The sequence below is a fragment of the Pelobates fuscus genome, chromosome 4, assembly GCF_036172605.1.
Source record: "Pelobates fuscus isolate aPelFus1 chromosome 4, aPelFus1.pri, whole genome shotgun sequence".
In the NCBI taxonomy this organism is placed as follows: domain Eukaryota; kingdom Metazoa; phylum Chordata; class Amphibia; order Anura; family Pelobatidae; genus Pelobates; species Pelobates fuscus.
The window spans coordinates 94,112,197-94,134,944 of record NC_086320.1 but is presented as its reverse complement, the minus strand read 5'-3'; positions in this window follow the sequence as shown (position 1 = coordinate 94,134,944).

Here is a 22,748-nt window from a genome sequence, read left to right as displayed (position 1 = left end):
AAAGATAAGTGTTGTAAAGCCATCTTGATGTATAAAATACACACACACAACCACACAGGGCCACCACCAGAAATTCAACTCAGCTCAGGGTCTGGGCCCCCTGGGCCCTGCCTCCAATCCCGCCCACAGGGTCCGCCTCCAAATCCCGCCCACAGAAATACACTCACAGACACAAACAAACGCACTGATAAAAAAGGAAACAGATACACACACACAGATACATACTAACAGACACACATACACGCATATAGGCATACATACTGACACACACACATATACAGACACACAGGCATACATAGTGACAGACAGACACATACTAACATACATACAGACACACATGCATGAGGACATACAGACACATACATACATACACACTGACATACATACAGACACCGACATACATACATACACACATACATATATACACACAGACATACATTCATAATGACATACAGACATACATACATTCATACTGGCATACATACAAATATACTGACAGACATACATTCATACAGACAGACATATATACCTGGATACCCCTGATGAGAGGATTATCCCTAATTCCCTGTAGAAATGGCTCTAGTACTAGGTTAAATAACAGGGGAGATAGGGGGCAGCCCTGCCTGGTGCCATTAGAGATCCGCACCTTTTCGGATAGTTGGCCATTGATGCGCAAGCGCACTGTGGGATTGGAGTAAATGGCACCGAGCCATTTCATCCAGTTGGGGTCGAAGCCCATATGTTGAAGTGTGTTTCATCAGGGTCCAGTCTACCCTGTCAAATGCTTTTTCCGCGTCTATTGACAGTAGTAGACTGGTCTCTCCTGAACGTTTAGCCTGGTGGAGGAGATTCAAGATCTTATTCGTATTGTGTTTAGCCTCCCTGCCAGGTACAAAACCCGACTGATCTAAATGTATGAGGTTTGGAAGGACCTGGCCTAGGCGATTCGCTAATATATTGGTAAAGATTTTAAGGTCAATGTTTATAAGGGATATGGGCCTGTAACTCCCGCATTGTGTCAAATCTTTCCCTGGTTTGGGTAGGAGTGTGATAGTGGCTTCCAGTGCCTGTGGTGGAAGGGTAGTCTGTTTCAGTAAAGAATTAAATGTGTTGAAGAAATGTTGGGCCAGAGAGGCTGAGAACAATTTGTAATATTTGACCGTGAAGCCATCGGGGCCCGGGCTTTTCCCTAAGTGTAGGTGTTTTATTGCTTCTTGGTATTCCTGGATGTCAATGGGTTGGTCTAATGAGTGTTTTAGATTGGTCGGTATAGTAGATGATATTCGTTGCGTGAGATATTCTTGTATCTCCCTGAGGGAGGGTGGGGTAGACCTAAGGTTGTAGAGAGCGATATAACATTTGTGGAAGGCTTTGGTTATATCCATCATTATGTGAGAGTTTTTAACCTTCCTTATTCTGTATGGAGGCTATAAAGGTAGTTTCCCTCTGTTTTTTCAAGGCGTGTGCCAGCAGGCAGCCACATTTGCCCCCCTGTGCATTATAGAGGCTTTTTGTGATGGCCAGTTTACGCTTGGTTTGGGCGTTTAAGTGGATGTTGAGTTCAGTTCTCTTTTCTATCAGCTTCTTGTATTTCTCTAGGGTTTGGTTGGCTTTATGAGAGTTGTCTAGTTCCCTAATTGCTTGAAGGAGCTGTGCTGTGTGTTTGTTCCTCTGTTTTTTGTGTGTGGATGTGATTTGGATACATGTGCCACGTATCGTACATGTGTGGGCTTCCCATATGGTTGGATGTGTGGAGTCTGGGTGCGTATTAAGGGTGAAATATTGATCTAAGGCTGTGGCAGTTTGAGTTTGGACCCCCTCAAGGTTCAGAAGCAAATCGTTTAGTTTACACTGGGCCCTAGTGGCGTTTAAGGATGGGATATTAACTGTCATTGTTAGTGGAGCATGGTCTGACCAAGGGATTGGCTCGTATGTACAGGTGGTTATCAGGTTGAGGAATCTATGGGGGAGGAAAAACATATCTATCCTCGAGTATGAGCCTGTTGTATGAGAGAAGAAGTAGGAGTTCCTCTAGTTGAGGATTGATAGGATTGAGCTTGGGAGGTAGTGTCCAGACTGCTATCTGGCGATATATTGAAACCCCCCCCCCCCCCCCCCCAGGATCAGAAGTCCCTCTGTATAGGTTTCAAGCCTTTCGAGAATCTTCCGGAGGGTGGGGAATTGCTTTCTGTTGGGCAAGTATATATTGGCGAAAGTGGTTACGGTGGTTAAGGTGGTTACGGTGTTTCCCACAGTCACCTTTAGGAACAGGTATCGACCAGCGTCATCTGAAATGTGGTCCTTGTATGTGAAGGGAAGGTGAGAGTTTAGTAAGACCGCTACCCCCCTTGATTTAGACCTTGTGAAGTTGCTAAAGTAGCCATTTGGATATTGTTTGTTCTTAAGCAATGGTGCGGAGTCTGCCCTAAAGTGGGTTTCCTGTATGAACACCACCTCTGCCTTATGTTTATGGTACTCTGTTAGAGCTATGTGATGTTTTTCGGGGGTGTTTAAGCCCCTGGCATTATGTGAAATAATTGTAATAGACGCCATCTATAGCTGTATGGGACTTGGTGAATTTGAGTGTGGTGTCGGTAAGTGTATCGTATGAGGCACTCAGCTGCGTCGGAGACCACAGAGGGCGGGTTATAGTATGTGTGACACCGCCAGTAGTGGAGGGTTGTGGGGTGCTTAGGAGGCTGTATTCAGCTGCCACTTACTGGTGATGTGCGCTCTGTGAATAGGTCAAAGGAAGTGACTATAACCACATAGATGTGTGGGTTGTCGGTGTGGTTTTGCTTGGATAGTTAGACATGGGTGGGTAGGCACTTATTGCGTATACAATACAGTAGTGGTGGAGGTGTAAAAGTGTAATTCAGCGGTGTTTAAGGGTTGGAAGGCAGCCCTGGCCCATTTACCCTGATTTTTCTGTGTTTTTTATTTTTTTATTTTTTTAAATAAGTGGTAGTACTCTTGTCCTGAGCTCGCATTGTTGTGTATGGTCTATCCTAACCCCTCCTTTGCTATTCCAGTTCGTCCTATGTAACCTAGTGCCTTGCATAGTCATTACCCCCGAAACTAGATATATATATGGTGCTTAGTGGGTCGGTATTCCAAGTGTGCATATGTGTCTGTATGTGTATCTGTATGTCTGTCTGTGTCTGTATGTATATCTGTTTGTCTGTATGTGTATCTGTTTGTCTGCATGTGTGTCAGTGTGTGCCCCTATGTATTTGTATGCATGTCACTGTTTATATCTGTATGAGTGCCATTCTGTTTACGTGCATCTGCATGTGTGTGTCTGTGTATCTGTATGTTTGTATTTGTAGAAGTGTAATTCTGTGTATCAGAGTGTGTGTCAATCTGTCTGTCTGTGTATTTGCATGTGTGTCCTTGTATGTATCTGTATGTTTTATACAAATGGAGGGGTGGGGGTGAGGGTGGCAGAGATGCATGGGGGGGGGGGGGGGGGCAGGGCACTTTTCAAACAAGGGCCTTGTGGTTTGTAGTTACACCTCTGGATGGGGGTGCTAGCTAATGAAGACCAGGAAAAGGCAGAAATTTTAAATAACTATTTCTCCCCCGTATATATTGAGGAAGAACCTATGGAAATAGATAGGGAAATGATTGCTGCAAAAAAATTGCAGAAAAATTGTAATTGGCTAACTCAAGACAAGGTGCTTCAGCAATTAAAGAAAGTTATTATAAACAAAGCTGCAGGGTCTCCATCCACGAGTACTTAAGGAACTAAGTGTGGAAATAAGTGAAGCTCTGTTTTTAATCTTTCAAGATTCTTTTCTTTCAGGAAGTGTTCCAGGGGATTGGAGGAAGGCAGATGTGGTTGCTATAAGGGTTCAAAATCCTTGCCTGGAAATAATAGACCTGTAAACTTAACTTCTGTGGCTGGGAAAGTAATTGAAATGTTTTTAAGGGATAATATTCAAGAGTTCCTTGAGAGGAATGTGGTTATCAGCAAAAATCTGCATGGTTTTATGAAGCACAGGTCATGTCAAACTAACTTGATGTCACGGTGCCCGATCGGCACCGTGTGGCTGCACTTGATCAGTGCGCTTAAACGGTGCCTGACACATGCACATTTTAGGTTCATATGTCCCATTTTAACCAATGAGCAGGCTTTGGAGGTTATTTAAACCCAAACCTGCTAGTGTTCAGTGTGCTGTCATGGTTTCCACTACTTTGGTTATCCGAGAGCGCGTTTGATATATTGTTATCCTGGTTTTTGATCTTGACTTGTTCTGACTTTCCGTATTTCTGGTATCCCTGACCCTTTGGCTTTGTCTTCTTGTTTATGCTCCTGTTTGTGTCCCTGCTTCGGCTTGCTTCGGCTTGTTTCTGACTATTCTTTCTACGTTAAATCCGACTATTCTAAAGCCCGGTAATATGTTTAGCACTTTGACATAATTCTGTGTGTTGGGCCACAGCCCCATCCTGACATTACGACAGGGCCATATACCCTGCAGAGTTAAGTCAACACATGTTGGCTTGTGAAAGAAGGCTGGAAGAAAATGATCACCGTATAGATCAATTTGCCCAGGCCTCGTCTCCGCTTTCGCTGAAGGCCTGTCCGATACCATTTTAGATGAGGTTGCTGCCACGGACTTGCCAGACAAACTGAGCGATAACATCACATATATGATGCATATAGACAACCGACTAAGAGAGAGGGAGAGAATTAGAAATAAAACTACATGTAATGTCGCACCTCTTGCACCCTGTTTTTCCAATCCTGTTTTCCAAAAGCATCTTGTGGTAACTGCAGAACCTGAACCCATGCAATTAGGGGTTATGAGATTGTCTGAAGCAGAGAGACCGTTTAGGAGAAGTGAGGGTCTTTGTATGTACTGTGGCAAAAAGGGACATATGAGAAACAACTGTCCGATACGCCAGGAAAACTTGCACACCTAAGGACCATAAAGGGACCGGCCTAAGATGTTATGCATGTTATGTCCCTGGTTATACCTCTTAACAAACTTCTTCTTTCTGTTTTCATCCTATCCAATAAACAACAGATTGCTTGCAATGCTCTTATAGATTCAGAACTGTATTAATGTTAGACCTTAAGAAACCGATCATAACTCACGAGACCTTCCAAATCTTCTTGTCACTAGGGGCTACTTTTAACCTTCTAGGTTATTTCCTCACCCTCATGTCCGATTATACTTGGATTCCCATGGCTGCTCAAACATGATCTCCGTATTGAGTGGAGAAAAATGGAGATATTGTCTTGGGGTGATGAGTGTAGTAACATATGCCTTTTGCCAGTGTCCAAACAATTGGGCACTATCAATGTGCCTACTGTTTCTCCACTTTCTACCGAAGTTCCACTCCAATACATGGATGTAAAGGAGGTGTTCAATAAAGTACATACAGACATACTACCTCTGCATAGATCTTATGATTGCTCTATAGATCTATTGCCAGGCACTATGCCCCCCAAAGGTAGGGTCCATACCCTGTCTCCACTGGAGAATAAAATCATGGATGAATATAGACAAGAGTCTTTGGCCAAGGGCAATATAGGTAGATTCTCTTCTCCAGCGGGAGCAGGGTTTTTCTTTGAATCCAAAAAAGAGGGTGATATAAAGATGCATAGATAACATTAACATTATAAGAATAACTCTAAAATCAAATATATGTTGAGCTAATAAAGTTTGTTTTGAATGTTAATGACTGTACCATCTAAACAAAGTTGATTGTATGCACTAAGCCGAGAGGCTGGGACTAATGAGGACGTATGAACGCACGTTGGAATGCACATGCGTTCCATAGAACGCAAAACCGGAAGCGGAAGTGCGAAGCACATTGCGTTCCACCGGAGTGATGATCCAGGAAGTGAGAACGCACAGTGGAACGCACGTGCGTTCCACGGAATGAAAACCGGAAACGGAAGTACGACGGCCTGTAATTAGAAAAATACAGGACAGCCAACTGAGGAAGCCTTTTAACAAGGCGAAACGCGTTTTGGACTTCTGTCATTTGACTATTTAGTGAATCCAGACATCTATCTGGTACAGATCCATTTACTTATTTTATACTTTGAATTTTATAATCAATAAAGCATTCTATTGGTTTCAACTCCCTGGACCTGGTACATCTATTATTTGAAACCGGCCAAAAGGGGAAAGGAGAATATAAAGCACCTTTGAAGGAAGCACTAAAACACTTTGAAGAAAGCACCTTACACAGCAGAGGTTTGGACAACCTTAAATGGTCCAGAGGCGCATACCACCTGAGTCATATGACGGTATGACTCTAGGCTTGTGAGTGATACTAATATCATTTTCTTACATTAGAATTTTTATGTACTGTGTTGCACTATTTGCTGTATAATTTTATTTTACAGAATATTGGCTGCATTGATTACTTAGGAGCTCCACCTTTTTATGTATGTATACTAAATGATGAATAATAAACACATCTAAATGTATATATGGATATACTGAAAATAAATACATAACAAATGTATATATGAATAAAAAAAAAAATCAATAAATAACAGACATATTGAGATGTGTATGTAAATACATAAATCCAATTGTCACCTAAGACAACCATCCATAATGAAGCCATCCTATTATGGATATATAAAACAGCAATGCATTAAAAATAAGAATAATAAGGAATGATAGAATTAGAAGAAGAAAACAATGCATACAGAATTATTTAGATAGATAAAATAGAGATAAAAGCTGCGCCAAACAAAAAAAAAAAAATTTAAAAATAAAAAAAAATTAAAAAAAAGAATAAAAAATAATATAGAAAAAATAATAATAAATAAATAAAATAGTCCAAGTATAAAAAGTCCCAATAAATCCAAATAAAATAAGATAAAAGTTAGTTGGATGTATCTTCTTTAAGATAAGTTGCTATAATGGTGGTATCCACGTAGTCCTTCCTCAGGTGATCCAGTGATATGAAAAGATAAAAACAAATATCCAAAATAGTGTAATATGTCTCTAAGATAAAATATATATAAAAAAGGAGAATGATGTCGCACTCACATTTAGTAGAGCTATAACCAGCTCTAGTGTAGATAGCGTACAGCGGTACAAATCCCCGCTTATGGGATACGATGTGGTGTCCTTTTCTTCAGGGGTAAATTCCACTCAAAGAAAATATAAAACAAACCAATAGTGTTCTCTGTATAAAAACAGTATGAAATAAAATAAATAAATGAAATGATACTCACAAGAGTGGAGCAGGCTGACTGCTCCTTGATGACAGCGTAGGTGGAATAATCCCCACCAAGGATTTCTTGGAGTCCAGTAGAATAAAATGCCAGGTAAAAAAAATTGTCTCTAAAGATACTTGGTACAAACAAAGTAGTGACCAAAGAAATCTTTAATAATTAAAACATACAATTAGAAATCCATAAACGCGTTTCGCCTACAATGGCTTTTTCAATATGGGATAAGACATATAACCTGGCATGGTGACTTTAAATAGGGGTACAGATGTTTGTAAATGGCGCCTAAAACAGAGGTTGGCCAATCAGATTGCAGAAATTTTGATTAAAATAAAAAGCTTATAAATATACTTAAAAATAGATATATATTAAAAGATAATAATAATAGATACTGGTAGCACTTTAAATTCATTATAAGACTTTAAAAACAAGCTTTATATAACATAAAATCAAATTGTTAATTGTTAATTGCGGTCATGTGACCGGCTAATCGCAATGGGTTATAGGAATTGAGGATAAGGGACTATTCTGTGCGCGCATGCGCACATCCGTACGTGCGCGCATTAACGATTGCAACGTACGCACATGCGCACATATGAGCGTGCGCGCGTGCGCACTAATGCGTATGTGCGCATGCGCATTGGCGACCGGCTGGAAAAATTAGTGCGGACGCCGGCCGCTAATGGGGAGGAGGTGGGCGGGTAATATGTAAAAAAAATATCGGCACGCTCAATATTTGCGGCCGATAGGGAATTAAGGGGGAATTATTTACAACATATCCAGTGTTCAAAATATTGTTAAATAATACCTTCGAGGTCTATTTCAGCATTCAGGCCGTGGTGTAATGTTTTTAGAGTGTAGATCCAGAATGCTTCTTGGCGGATTAATTCTTGGAGCTTATCTCCTCCTCTACAGCCTAATACAATATGTTCTATGCCAAAAGCTTGAAAATTTTCCCAGCAAAAAAGGGGACATGCATTACAATGTTTTGGAACGCTGTGATCAAGTTTACCCTTTTTGATGTTCTTAAAATGTTCTAAAATTCTTATGTGGAGTTTTCTGGTGGTGCGACCCACATATTGGGCTCCACATCCACATTGAAGTAGATAAATCACAAAAGTAGTAGAACACTGGATATGTTTTTTAATTACGTATGTTTTTTTTAGTTTGAGTACTGACAAAACTAGTTATTTTTCTTTTTTGATGTTTGCACGTGGAGCAGTGTCCACAACAATAAAAACCTTTTACAGGTTGAAGAAAAGAACCAGATGTTGATGAAGAGGGTACAGGGAGAAGACTAGGAGCCAGTTTGTTTTTAAGATTAGTCGCTCGTTTATAAATAATCATGGGCCTATCCGGAATAATCTCTTTAAGTACATTATCTCTCTGTAGAATGTACCAATATTTGTTTAAAATCTTTTTGATTTGTTTAGCTTGTGGATTATATTGAGTGATAAATGCAAATTGGAATTTATTTTCACCTTTGTTTGTGAGTTTAATACCAAAACCACCTATTCACTTTTATCACATCACAGTGTTATGCTATGATCTGTATATTTTTATTTTTTAGATTCTACCATATTCTTATATAGAATATTTCTACTCTGGTTATATTCCCAGGTTGTATACATATGTTGTATGCTTATTGAATGTGGTCTCCACTTTGTTGTTTCTTATTCTAATGCATCCTGACCGAAACAAACCATTCATATTAGAAGTAGATGCCTCTGAAACTGGATTTGGTGCTGTCTCCATCCGTGTGGATTTTTCTCCAAAAAACTGCTACCAGCACAACGGAATTACGATTAGGGAAACAGAGAATTACAGGCCATCATTTTAGCTCTAATGGAATATGACAAATACTAGAAGGTTCTAAAGATCCCCTAATCATAATCACAGATCACAAAAAATGTACTTGTATAGGGGAAGCTAAGAGAATGTCTTCCAGACAGGCTAGATTGTCTTATATCTCGTTTTAATTCCATAATAACTTACAGACCTGGTACACGGAACTTTAAGGCGCCTTATCTAGACAATATGATACTGATGAAGAACAAGAGCAGGAGATCTCTCCTATTATTCCTCCGGGTTGTATCATGGCACAACCAATCCTATCTTTGTTCTCTCTTCTTGGTGTCATAATAGCAGCTCAGGCTCAGTCACCTAGCAATAAACCTCTGGAAATATTGTTCATTCCAGATTCCAAAAGAAAGGCAATATTAAGCATGTTCTATGACAATATGATGGCTGGGCATCTGGGTATACGCAAAACCCTTTCTGCTATCACTAGACCGTTCTGGTGGCCCTCTCTTAGGAACGATGTAGTCAATGCCTGCAAAACATGTGCTGTTTGTAAGGTTCCTCACCAACTCAAATGTGGGTTGCGTAAGGATATTTTGGGGGATTAATTAGTATTAATTATGTTTCATTAATTAAAAATAATATTTTTATAAAAATTATTAAAATTAATAATCTTTATTAAAATCTCAGAGAATAATATTTTATTGGCGATATTCCCAATTATTATTTAAAAGCAAAGAGTTACTCACTATTTTAACTCTTATACCTAGAGCACGTTGTTCAAATTTAATATTTCATACATTAATATCACAACTTTTTATTAGAATTATAATATTTATTTTTGTAAATAGGTGTAAATATACATGATAATTAGTGAGCAGTTTTCAATAACATTGAATAAAATATGGCATAGTTTAGTATCACAATCACAGTAAAGCAATTTCAAACTTTGTTAGAATGATGGGATTGTTAGTCCATGACAATTTCAATCAATAGGATTAGCATATGGAACATTTTAATTCATATACAATTGATTGAGACAATCAGCAAATAGTATGTCACTATTTGTTAAATTATAAAGAACCATATGAGTAATCAGCACATGGATTATTACAATTTAAAGACAGATTTTTCAGAATCTTAAGCAACACAATCTTAGTTATACTCTTAGTAGATTTACAATGTGTGGATTGTTTTTCAATTGTAAACATTCATTAGACTTAGCTGGACATAGATTGTAAATTACTCAATGTTTTATCAGCTAGCCACAGAATTTTAACCAGCTCAGTGCTGACAAGTCAGTTTAAGCTTTTAACTCACACATGATTTTAACTAGCTCACTGCTGTTTCACAGAGTAATTAATTATAATTAATTAATCCATCCAGTAACTAAATTCTTGCAGGTTTAGTTAAAGCAATTCTTATCTGATAAATATTTCCTAGATTTGTTATCTGATTAATATTAATCTGGGTTACTCTTGATATTCTTTTGTTTGTTTGTTTTTTTATTTATTTATTTATTTATTTATTTATTATTTATTTTTTTTAATTTGTTTTGTTTTTTATGATTTTTTTTTTTTTTTTTGCTAATCTTATGTTAAAAAGTGTATCCTGTGTAAATTCTGTGAAAACAAATAATGAACTACGCATATTTACCACCTCGGCCCTCACAGTAGTGTCAGTCCATGGAAAGTTCAGTTCATTTTGTGATGTAACAGGGACAAACTGTTATTTAAATATAGATCGTCTCTTTAGGCTCTCCTGTGTTCACCGGATCCTTCTTGGCGTGACCGGCCTCCTCCTGGGATTTATGAAGGGCGACGTTGGTGGAGACTTCCAAGGTTGTTTCCTTTGGTTGTCTTGTCCCATGTCCTTCGGTCGTTGTGTTGGGGCCTGGCGTGATTCTTGCATTGTTAAGTCGTACCAATCCATGACGTCCACATTCGGCAAGCTTAGTCGTTTTGTGAAGTCTGCTACTTCAGCTGCTGTGGTGAGCGAGGCTTGTGTCCCTTGGTGCGTTGCATGTAAAGAAAAAGGGAAGCCCCATCTGTATTTTATTCCAGCTTGTTGGAGTGCTTGTGTGACCGGTCTCAGTGCTCTCCTTCCCCTCAGTGTCAGCCATGACAGGTCCGGTAGAAGTTGCAGTTTGGCATTATTATATACAATCTCTGCTGCCTCCCTTGTGCACCTCATTATGGCTTCTTTCTCTGAGTAATAATGTATCCTACATATAACATCTCGTGGGGTGTCTTGTGCCAAGCCCTTGGGTTTGAGTGCTCTATGCGCTCTATCCATTAGGATGAGTGTACCTTCCGGCCTTTGCAGAATTCTGTTAAATAGAGACTGTAAAATATTTTGGAGGTCTTCTGTAGGGCCCTGTGTCTCTGGCAGCCCCCGAATTCTAATATTATTTCTGCGGCCCCTGTTGTCTAGATCTTCTATATTTTTCATATTATATAGGATCCTTGTGTCAGAGATTTCTTGTCTCTGTTCCAGGGTGAGTATCCTGTCCAGGATTTGGTCCCTGTCCTCCTCTAAGTCCCCCACTCTGTTGCTAACCTGTTTAACCTCTGTTGCCAGTGTGGTGAACTGTTCTTGCACTGATGATTCCAATCTTGACAGCATTGCTGCTATATCATCTTTGGAGGGTAGGTTAAGGAGCATTTCTTTGATGTCTGCCATGCTGGGATTTGAGAAATGTTCCGACCGTGCTGGGCTGCTGCACGGCGAACCACGTGGCAAAGATGGCGTTGCCTGGCTGTCGTCTGTATCAGCGCTGAGCGCTTTCACTTTTTCCTTAAAGTATTTGTCCAGCTCCCCGGCCTTCTTGATCGCGCCCGGATCCGGGGTGTTTTTGAGGACGGTAGGCTTCTTTTTATTGCCCATTTGCGGTTAGGAACGTTTGTTTTACCGGCTATTTAGATTCCGCTGTGTGGAAGCTCCGTTCCAATGCGTCCGCTCACATCAGGAGTTAGGCCACGCCCCCTACTCTTGATATTCTATCTTTATTTCATGATATCAATTTGTCTTCCAGTCTGCAGTTTGAGATACACATTTTTAATCATGAGCTAACATGAAATTCAGTGTAATTGTATAATTGATATAATAGGCTTATATTTACCAATAGATGTTCTGGATGTCTCTGGAGCAGATTGATTCAGAGTTAGCGAATAATAGTTAAAAGTTCTGGACCAAAAAACATACCAGATACCAAAGCAAGATATATAAACTGTTGTTTTCAATCATTCCAATTCAAAGAGGAAATTCTAAAAGCAAGTAGAGCCAGGAAACTACAAGGAGAAGAATTTAGAGATATAACTGTATTCTCAGATTTGTCTTTCTTTACTAGAATGCAAAGGAAAACATTTGCACCTGCAATAGCTATACTAAGAACCCATAAGATAAAATATACATGGGGATTCCCCACTGCAATAAGAATCTTTATAAATGACCATCTTGAGGTCTTTGACTAAGTAGACAAAGCCATGGTTTGGCTAAAAGAGAAAAAGCTGATGTAATAGAAAAAGACCTCTAAAATTGAGAGTTTAGCTTTATAGACGTATTTTTTTTATTTATTTTTTTAGGGGGGGGGGGGGAGGGGCTATTAGGAAAGAAGTAAGTAGAAATAATGTATAAAAAAGAGGAAGATTTTTGTCATTTGAATTTATACTAAAAGAAATTCCATTGTAAAATGGGAAAGTAAACTAAATTTATATTGGTAGAGAAATAAGTAAAATGCAATAGGGCACACGAAGATTCTAGGTGAGAAACTGAACGCGAGTAAAGATGAAAATAGTTTAAAACACGATTAAAAGATGAGAATAGTTTAAGTATATAGAAGTATTCGTAATTTGAATATTATCACGTAGACATATTCATAAATAAATTATTTACAAGTAGTAAATAAGGAATAAAAATAGAGATTTTATGGGTTTCACCAAAATATATTTAGCCAATAAGAGGAAGCTATTCACTAGCGTAAGTGTACATTTACATTTAGTAAAGTATACTAGAACGGAACAAACTTAAACACTTAATGAACTTAGGATATATATATATATATATATATATATATATATATAAGAATTTTTGTTTGTTTGTTTGGTTTTTTTTTTGTTTGTTTTTTCTTTCTCTCTGTCTACAATGGCAAACAAGTAAAATCTTATGATTAGAATATTGCAAAACAAGGAATGGGTTATCAGAGATACCAAGCAATAACTAAACAAGAATTTTATGGCAAAATAGAGAAAGGATAAGCAAAAAATTGAAATTGTACATAGTTAGGTGCTTCCTTATCTCGTCGCCACAATTGATCAACATACCCCGCCCATAAGTTCTAAGTAGAACTTAGTGATTGCCTTTACAAGGCATCAAATTATGTATGAAAGTATGTACTACTCCTACGACCATAAATCTCTAAGTAGCCGGGCGTCATGACGTGTGGGCGTGAGTGCGTGCGTTCGCCGTGATGACGGAGTAGGAGGGGAGCCCGCCATGCCTCGCCGAGGTAGCCGCGCCTGAAACTCTCCCACGCTGTGCAAGAGATCGATCATACAACCTGTTTATTTTCCCCTCAAGGAGTGTCCCCATGCTGGCCTTTGGGGTCGGAACGGAAGCAGAACCGAACAACAGTGCCAACGATAACCGCCGAAAACTGTGTGTCAACAGCCGCAGCTCAAGACTCGGAGTGCTGTCTCTCTAAAACATACTTCGCTTTGTGTCCACTTGGTTGACGTTTTGAAGCCCTGCTGGAAGTGTACTATGTATCCCTATTGTACATACGCTGGGAACAATACGGTGAAGTAGAACTTTATATACTTGAAACCTTTAAATTTTTTCTGCACTCCGTAGCAGCGAGTACAAACGCATACCTTAATTGCCTGATATTGAGTGTAAACCCAAAAGTGCTGACATTTATACCCTGAACTCTCTATACTCTGAGCTTAATCCAGCTCAATAAGTAAAAAAGGCAAAAGGAAAAATACGGGAAAAAACAGGTTTTGTATTTGTTTTTTATTTTTTTTCTCTTTCTGGCTATGGTTGAGGCACCAATTACCGTGCAATAAGGGGCAAAGGCTGAAAGAACCTTGATCACAGTATAGATATCAGGCAAATTCGACAATACATTTAAAAAAAAGAAAGGACGAGAGGAGGGGAGCAGTGCTGGAAAAGGGGGGAAAAAAAAAAGTTCACAGAAGGTTGTAGGTAGCAGGGAGAAAGAGAAAGTAAGAGAAAGTAAAAGACAAGCAAAAGAAAAACTAAAAGAAAACGGAAAAGACTTAAGGAAGATCTAAGCAAGTCGGACTAAAGACTGAATAAAGATTGATTGGTGGGCTTGTTCTTTCCATAAGCTGTGAATTGCTATAACATGGCTACGAAAAAAACACATGAAACCAAACTCTCTTCTAGGAAAGACAAAAAAGACCTCTCCCAAGATAAATCTCAGGATAAATCACTCACAACATATTTTTCCCCCCAGCAACATAAGAACTCCAAACATAGATTAAATGAGATGGATGTGACCTTGGAAACTTTGGATCCAGGACCAATAAGTAATCCTGATAAAGAGTTAATAACCATTTCCTTGCTCCAAACTAGTTTTAAGACCAACCTGGATGAGTTCAAAGCAGAATTGGCTTCAACTGCCGCAGAAATCAAACTGGATATTAAAACTGAAATAAAAGTTCTCGCTGCAAAAATGGAAACTTTTGAAGACCATCTCAAACAACTAGACTCCCAAGTAAAAAATTTAACAGAAGATCACGATAAAACTCAGCGGGACATTCTAAATCTTCAAAACAAATTATCTGATTTAGAAGATCGCTCTAGACGGAAAAATCTACGCTTTAGAGATATTCCAGAAAAAGGCAGTCAAGAGGATGTTAAGCAATCCGTGACGGAGTACTTAATCATATTGGGTGTCCCCTTTAAATCTCCAGATTTGATAATCGAAAGATGCCATAGGACATTCAAACCACAAGCTATTCAAAATGATTCTCCTCGAGACATTATAGCATGTTTTTTTTCATTTGACTTCAAAGAAACCATCCTGAAACTTGCAAGAACCAACCCAGTCTCTGAAGGTCCTTTTCAGAAAGTCAAAGTATTTCAGGACTTATCCTTCGAAACTAGAACAAAACGAAAAACATTCAGCTTTGCCACTCGATCTCTGAGAAGCCACAATATAAAATACAAGTGGCTTTTCCCTCTAAAACTCAGCCTTTCCTTTGAAGGCAAGAGAGAAATATTTGAGACCAATGCATCTCTAATAGATTGGCTCAAAAACAATAAATTATTGCTGTAGATTTATAATCGTATAATATAGGGGGAAAAACGCCCTTAAGGGTGGTCAGAAAGTGGAATAAGAGAAATGTGATGAGAGAGAGAGAGGGAGGGGAGGGTATTTGAAAATTATATTAATTAAGGCAAATTTTTTTTTTTTTTTTTTTTTTTTTTTTTTTTTTAACAATTTAACATAGGAAAAAGCAACATTCACTTGTTTTCATTGGGTCTCTATAAATATGCTAATTATCTTACTCTTTGATAATGTAGACACTGCCTGGGCGTCCCCCACTAGATGGATATCCATGTGTAAATAACTCCAATATTATTCTACATGTACTAAAGAAAATCTTATTTGATTTAATTAATATGTCAAAAAAGGGGGTAACAAAAAGCAAAAAAAAAAAAAGACAGGTAATGCTGTTCTCAATGCCCTAGGCGGTGGTATATAATATACTATATATTTGTGAATGTATACAAATGTAACATATTATATAGCAATTGCAAGAACAAATTAGATATATATTATAGGCATTAAGATTAAGGTAAGACACTCTGCTATAGTTTTGCAGAAACCAGGAGCTAACCTATAATGCTGGCTGAGTGTAGTGAACGGTGAGGGATTGCAGAATATAAAAGGTGGACTGTGCCTTTAAGGTGTAAGAAATATGTACTGTGCCTTTAAATCTCACATAATGTGCGTGGTAAATCTGCTGGTAAGAGAGAGAAAATGAGACAAAACAAGACAAAACAAAAAATGGATAATCCAATAGATCACAAAACAAAAAAAAGATGAGAAAAAATAAGAGGAAGAGGGATGGAGAAAAGAAAAAAGTGAAATGAAATGAAATACGGAAAATAAAAAAAGGAAAAAAGTAGAGTCTGGAAAAGAAATATAAATAAAAATAAGTAAAAAGTGATAATAGTAAAATGGATGGGTAGTGCAAAACGCAGCCGATGATATGTGCAGTGCAGATAACTCTATCCCTAATGGGGTATAGGGTAGATGGTATCTGCTCCAAATATTATACTTTGTATGTGTCAAAGATCTGGTTCAAATAATAATAGCAATACAGTATATGGAACTGGATGCTAAGGTGATAGTCTATTCAAAATAGTGTCACTCGATATAGAAAGCAATGGTACAAACTGGATGTAAATAACAAAGCCAGTTTATTGGTAAAATTTTAAAAATATAAAAATATAATACAGGAACTGTTCATACAGAGGTTACCAGTCTAATGAGTGTCAGAAAAGTGCAGGAACCCTTGGATTTGGCTGGGATTGATGTGGATTGACACGGGCCGATGAGCTTCAGAAATCCTGCTGCCGGTGAGGACGGCGGGCTTTTCGGTGTGCGTCCCGATAAGGATCTCTCTCCAGGGGACGTGCTCTGTAAACGGCTCCACTCGGCAAATACACAAAAGGTCCTGTGCAAGTACTGTTCTCTGCTGGTAGGCGCTCTGCACGCTGGAACTCGGTCCTGATGAATTGCTGTGCTTGTCTAACGCGTTTCGTTTTCTTCCCGTCTCTGAAGAAGTAGGGCAACCTCCTACGAAACGCGTTAGACAAGCACAGCAATTCATCAGGACCGAGTTCCAGCGTGCAGAGCGCCTACCAGCAGAGAACAGTACTTGCACAGGACCTTTTGTGTATTTGCCGAGTGGAGCCGTTTACAGAGCACGTCCCCTGGAGAGAGATCCTTATCGGGACGCACACCGAAAAGCCCGCCGTCCTCACCGGCAGCAGGATTTCTGAAGCTCATCGGCCCGAGTCAATCCACATCAATCCCAGCCAAATCCAAGGGTTCCTGCACTTTTCTGACACTCATTAGACTGGTAACCTCTGTATGAACAGTTCCTGTATTATATTTTTATATTTTTAAAATTTTACCAATAAACTGGCTTTGTTATTTACATCCAGTTTGTACCATTGCTTTCTATATCGAGTGACACTATTTTGAATAGACTATCACCTTAGCATCCAGTTCCATATACTGTATTGCTATTATTATTTGAACCAGATCTTTGACACATACAAAGTATAATATTTGGAGCAGATACCATCTACCCTATACCCCATTAGGGATAGAGTTATCTGCACTGCACATATCATCGGCTGCGTTTTGCACTACCCATCCATTTTACTATTATCACTTTTTACTTATTTTTATTTATATTTCTTTTCCAGACTCTACTTTTTTCCTTTTTTTATTTTCCGTATTTCATTTCATTTCACTTTTTTCTTTTCTCCATCCCTCTTCCTCTTATTTTTTCTCATCTTTTTTTTGTTTTGTGATCTATTGGATTATCCATTTTTTGTTTTGTCTTGTTTTGTCTCATTTTCTCTCTCTTACCAGCAGATTTACCACGCACATTATGTGAGATTTAAAGGCACAGTACATATTTCTTACACCTTAAAGGCACAGTCCACCTTTTATATTCTGCAATCCCTCACCGTTCACTACACTCAGCCAGCATTATAGGTTAGCTCCTGGTTTCTGCAAAACTATAGCAGAGTGTCTTATTTTTCGTATAGGTTTTAGTGAATCCCTATTTTTCCAGTTTTTGAGCGACCTATTGTTAGTCAGACTCCCTCTCTCCTGGGTATTACATTAGGTATACCAGTACTATCCTTTTACATTAAGATTAAGGTATTGATAGATAAAAGAATGCTCTGTCTTTTTTTTTTTTTCTTTACAATTTGTCCTTATTCTATATTCGTGGGTAAAACCACCCGGAAGGGGGAAGGAAGAGAAAAGGGGAAGAAAAAGGGAAAGAAAAGGGGGAAATAACATAGGATATCACTTTTTGCGCTCACATATTGCATAATGTATTAAAAATATAAATTAGTCACCATAGGTATCATATAGGTGTTGTATTATAAGAAGGATACCCATGTCTAAGTAAATTCACTATCACTTTATAGGTCTTATGTAAAACTGCTGCTAATCAATTAACACTTTAAAAGCTAACATTAGGGAGTGGTCCCAAGTGAGATAATTCACCACAAACTCACCAATTTTTCCACAAGCTTAAGTCACTAGCAATTAACGTTTACACATAAAATATTCTTATTGTGTGCACTATGTATAAATAATGATAGACTAATTAAGATATTTATAAATTAAATAAAAATTTGGGGATTTTTTTTTTTTTTTTTTTTTTTTTCCTCTCTTTCCCTCTCATTGTCTCTCTCCCCCTGCTATATAATGGGAGAGAAGCAGCACAACAAAGGGAGGGCAATTCAGGGGCGGGTTTCTAACTCAGGCATGGTTTAGGGTTCCCCTCTTGTGTAGCTATGCTACTCGATTTTCATTGTACCTATATGGCTTTCAATGACTACAATAGCATTAGGTTTTACCTAAATGGTTGAATGTAGATGGGGGGCTTATTCAGTGCCCTCCATCAGACGGTATACATGTTGGGTGTTGTATTTCTTTTTTTTATTTAAATGATAGCGTGACAAGCTATCTTTGGTTTTGTTTTTTTCAGGAAGTCAAAAAATATTGTCTATATGTATTTCTATGTTGAACTTTTTATCCCTGAATGTCCAGGGGCTTAATACAAATAAGAAAAGGCACAGACTGTATGATTCATTGATGAAACTAAACATACAGGTAGCGTTTCTACAAGAAACGCACTGGCTTAAAGACACTAAACAAACTTGGGGTGGAGATAATTTTGCAACGGTGATTCAGGCCTCACTAACAGAAAAAAAAAAAAGAGGTGTGGCAATTATATTCAGAAAAGATATTAACTTGGATATTCTCCATATTGAATTGGATTTAGAAGCGAGGTTTATTATTCTATTATGTAAGATTGAAGATAGAGTTTTTACTCTGGTTAATGTTTATTTACCTAATGTCGATCCAATGACCAAATTTTCCCTGATAATGGATAAAGTCGTTAAAATCTGCAGGGGACATTTGATCATTGCCGGGGACTTTAACTGTGTTAGTGATCCAGCTATGGATAGAACTTTTTTATCTCCCTTATCAAACAACAAAGGAGCTATCAAACAAGCAAAAAAATTGAATAATATTTGTAAACAATATAATCTATACGATATGTGGAGACTATTACACCCTTCTGAAAAAGATTTTTCCCATCTATCCGGGGTGTATGGTACTTACTCCCGGATAGATTTTTGCTTAACAAATGCCAACACCATTCCGCTCTTTAACCATATTAATCTAAGGGAAAACACTTGGTCAGATCACAGTTTCGTCCTATTTGATCTTGGGGATTCTCCCCCTCTACATCGTAATACTTGGAGACTAAATGATAACATTTTAAAAGACCCTAGTAATAGGGAGGACCTTACCAAATTATTGAAATATTTTTGGGCAGAAAACGACCCGGGAGATACCTCTCCGTTAATAAATTGGTGCACTCATAAATCGGTAATGAGGGGCTATCTAATTAAAATAGACCACTTTCTTAAGAAAAAGAACGGCACAATACTGCCTGACTTATATATCGAATTCTACTCATGTTCTAAAAAGAATAAATTAAAATCTTCTCCGGAGTTGAGAACCCAATTAAAAGTTTTACAAACTCAAATTAACTTAAAAGAAGAGGAAAAAATTAAGCAAAATATATATAAACTAAAATTAAATCATTATGTCTCGGGCAATAGAGCGAGTAAAGGCTTAACTAGGAGATTACGCAATCAACAAGCAAAAAACAGGGTAGAAAAGCTGGTGGTTGACCATATTGTATACTCCACTCCATCTGAGATTGGACAAAAGTTTAACCAGTTTTACCAAGACCTTTACAATCTAAGGCTATCCCCAGAAACTAAAGACATCAAGGAATATTTATTAAATTCCCAATTGCCGAGAATTTCTTCCCAGGATTTGACCAATTTAAATAGAAAGATTTCAACCGAAGAAGTACAATTTCAAATTGAGAGATTAGCTACAAATAAAACCCCTGGTCCTGATGGTTTTTCAAACTTATATTACAAATATATGAAATCCTATCTTTTAAAACCTCTTATGGAAATGTTTAATCAACTCGCAGAAAATGAGGCCATACCTAAGGAATTATTACAATCCAATATCGTCCCAATTTTAAAATCTGGAAAAGATAGTAGGGACCCAAGAAACTACAGACCGATCGCATTAATTAATGTAGATATGAAAATATATTCCGCCATTATTGCTGAGAGATTGAAAACGGTCATTACAAAACTGATCCACCCAGATCAAATAGGGTTCATCCCCGGAAGATGGGCATCAAATAATACTCGAAAGCTTATAGATATTATCGGTTCAGCAAAAGACCATAAGGAGCCCCTCCTGGCCCTGTCCCTGGACGCAGAAAAAGCGTTTGACAGGGTCGGGTGGGACTACCTTAGAGAACTCCTTAAGGCATACGGCTTTAAAGGTTGGATATATACTGCAATTATGGTACTGTACTCTTCCCCCTCGGCCAGAACTGTAGGTCCCAATATTACTTCGTCCTGGTTCGATCTTAAAAACGGAACAAGACAGGGGTGTCCCCTGTCACCGATTTTATATATTCTTTCTCTCGAACCTTTCGCGGTTAACATTAGAAACAACCATTTAATTAAGGGGGTCCCCACTAAAACTCAGGAGATAAAGATTGCACTATACGCTGACGATGCCTTGGTTATTCTCATATCTCCGGAGGAATCATTAGCCGCACTCATGAAAGAAATAGATACATTTTCTAATATTTCTAATTTCAAGTTGCCGAGTGGAGCCGTTTACAGAGCACGTCCCCTGGAGAGAGATCCTTATCGGGACGCACACCGAAAAGCCCGCCGTCCTCACCGGCAGCAGGATTTCTGAAGCTCATCGGCCCGAGTCAATCCACATCAATCCCAGCCAAATCCAAGGGTTCCTGCACTTTTCTGACACTCATTAGACTGGTAACCTCTGTATGAACAGTTCCTGTATTATATTTTTATATTTTTAAAATTTTACCAATAAACTGGCTTTGTTATTTACATCCAGTTTGTACCATTGCTTTCTATATCGAGTGACACTATTTTGAATAGACTATCACCTTAGCATCCAGTTCCATATACTGTATTGCTATTATTATTTGAACCAGATCTTTGACACATACAAAGTATAATATTTGGAGCAGATACCATCTACCCTATACCCCATTAGGGATAGAGTTATCTGCACTGCACATATCATCGGCTGCGTTTTGCACTACCCATCCATTTTACTATTATCACTTTTTACTTATTTTTATTTATATTTCTTTTCCAGACTCTACTTTTTTCCTTTTTTTATTTTCCGTATTTCATTTCATTTCACTTTTTTCTTTTCTCCATCCCTCTTCCTCTTATTTTTTCTCATCTTTTTTTTGTTTTGTGATCTATTGGATTATCCATTTTTTGTTTTGTCTTGTTTTGTCTCATTTTCTCTCTCTTACCAGCAGATTTACCACGCACATTATGTGAGATTTAAAGGCACAGTACATATTTCTTACACCTTAAAGGCACAGTCCACCTTTTATATTCTGCAATCCCTCACCGTTCACTACACTCAGCCAGCATTATAGGTTAGCTCCTGGTTTCTGCAAAACTATAGCAGAGTGTCTTATTTTTCGTATAGGTTTTAGTGAATCCCTATTTTTCCAGTTTTTGAGCGACCTATTGTTAGTCAGACTCCCTCTCTCCTGGGTATTACATTAGGTATACCAGTACTATCCTTTTACATTAAGATTAAGGTATTGATAGATAAAAGAATGCTCTGTCTTTTTTTTTTTTTCTTTACAATTTGTCCTTATTCTATATTCGTGGGTAAAACCACCCGGAAGGGGGAAGGAAGAGAAAAGGGGAAGAAAAAGGGAAAGAAAAGGGGGAAATAACATAGGATATCACTTTTTGCGCTCACATATTGCATAATGTATTAAAAATATAAATTAGTCACCATAGGTATCATATAGGTGTTGTATTATAAGAAGGATACCCATGTCTAAGTAAATTCACTATCACTTTATAGGTCTTATGTAAAACTGCTGCTAATCAATTAACACTTTAAAAGCTAACATTAGGGAGTGGTCCCAAGTGAGATAATTCACCACAAACTCACCAATTTTTCCACAAGCTTAAGTCACTAGCAATTAACGTTTACACATAAAATATTCTTATTGTGTGCACTATGTATAAATAATGATAGACTAATTAAGATATTTATAAATTAAATAAAAATTTGGGGATTTTTTTTTTTTTTTTTTTTTTTTCCTCTCTTTCCCTCTCATTGTCTCTCTCCCCCTGCTATATAATGGGAGAGAAGCAGCACAACAAAGGGAGGGCAATTCAGGGGCGGGTTTCTAACTCAGGCATGGTTTAGGGTTCCCCTCTTGTGTAGCTATGCTACTCGATTTTCATTGTACCTATATGGCTTTCAATGACTACAATAGCATTAGGTTTTTACCTAAATGGTTGAATGTAGATGGGGGGCTTATTC